The following is a 1,832-nucleotide window of genomic DNA, read 5'->3' on the forward strand; positions in this document are numbered from 1 at the left end:
AGTTCCCAAAGTGGACACAGTTGGCAGCTGGCAGAGATCCATGCTCTAAGGGACTGGAAAGGTTGTCAGCCCCTTCCCGGTTCTGGTCAATCCTTGAGCCTCATTTCTTTTTTCTTTTTGTTTTCCAAACAGAATCAGAATTAGCCATTACAGAATAACTTTCCTCAGCAGCACTGAGACTGTAAGCATTCCGGCAGGAGCAGTCCTAGTGGCAGTGATCACCCTATCTCACGCTACAAAGCCAGCAGCACCAGGCTGTGCTTATCAGTCAGGTTGTAATGAAGGCTCAGCATCCGAAGCCATTTTTCATCTTCACTGCCCTTTTCTCTCTCAACATTGTTTACTGACAGATTTTAGATGGTTTAAAGGTTGACAGAAAGTATATTTCTAAGCTTAAAAAAATTATCCAAAGAAAAAGGCTTGCATGTAACATTCCACTTCTGATTGAACAACAGGTGAAGTTCTCTGAAGCACTGATCACTTTTTCAGTAAACCAATGTTGCTGGATTCAGCAGTTTAAAATAAAGGGAAGCACATGGTTTAGAATATTTGATTATCTTAGTTATTTACTCCTTTACAGTTATTACCCCTTTACCACAGCATCAGACAACTGTTTAATACCATTAATACCATACTTTTTGTTCTCCAAATGCTTTTGCTTCTGGGATCCAGAATGCAAGAAACAGCAAGTAAAATACATCCTACAGGTTCTGATTCTTTCTAAGCATAAACAGGATTAAAAGCATGGAACCTCAAATCAAACCATCTCAATTATGCATTAAGTTTCTAGTTGAAAACTGCTATTTACACAATAGAAAAAGAGAAGTTAGAACAGACTTTTTTTTCTCTTCTCAAAGGAGATTTTAAAATTTTTATTTTTTAATTTTTAATTCAAACACTCCAAAGAGCCTTGTTTACCTACTTCAGAAGGCTTGGATTTAAAGAACAAAGGTTGTGTCTTTCAGTTTTCTGGTATATAGCATAATGTTGCATGTTAGCCATCGAAATACAGTATTCGCCTCCTGGTATTCCGATTTATGTTGCAGGCAAATTTAGCCTATGAGACTACAGGGTTAGAGCATTTGAGATCATAACACTAAATGGCAGTACTGATCAGCTAAAGGCTAGAATCATTCTGAATCCTATTTAAGTACACACACTCTAACTTCTTAATTTTTATTTTTATTTTTACTCAGCAATGAGTTTTTTTTTTTAAATATCCCAAATATTCATATTAAAGATGATACTGTATTGCACTTTAAAGAACTTCTTAACTAAGCTCCTTTGTTCCCATCCAAAACAGCAATACTCGAGCAAGTTTCTCTGCAGATTTAACTAAGTTGCATCAGTTCACAGGGTCAAATATTTCATTTCATTAAGTTAAGCAAGGAAATGCCATTGTAACCTCTGGTGAATGATTTAACCCTTTGCGGTACCCCCAGAAGAAGCCAATCTCAGAACTGTACGTACCGAAACACAGCCAGAGTTTTAAACAGCAATGTGCATCTGCCTCCAAATAAATAAATCTGTACTTCACACAGCTGTTTACACCACATCCCAAGGAGTACAGCCACATAGGAATATTCATGCATGCGCCTCAGCTCAGAGGCTGAGAGATTATACAGAGCAGTAAGAAAATACGCAAGATCATCTGCTTAACTTCCTTGTGTTCTACACAAATGGCTGTGGATAAGAGGTCTTTGCTTCAGCCAACACAGGCAAACATAAGCAATCATAAGAGAGAATAACATGGACTGGATATACACAGCACATGTTCTGAGATTAGTTTAAATCCAATAACTCTGCAAAAAAGTGCTGTTCCCATTATGACA

Source organism: Meleagris gallopavo, chromosome 5, assembly GCF_000146605.3.
Source record: "Meleagris gallopavo isolate NT-WF06-2002-E0010 breed Aviagen turkey brand Nicholas breeding stock chromosome 5, Turkey_5.1, whole genome shotgun sequence".
NCBI lineage: Eukaryota > Metazoa > Chordata > Aves > Galliformes > Phasianidae > Meleagris > Meleagris gallopavo.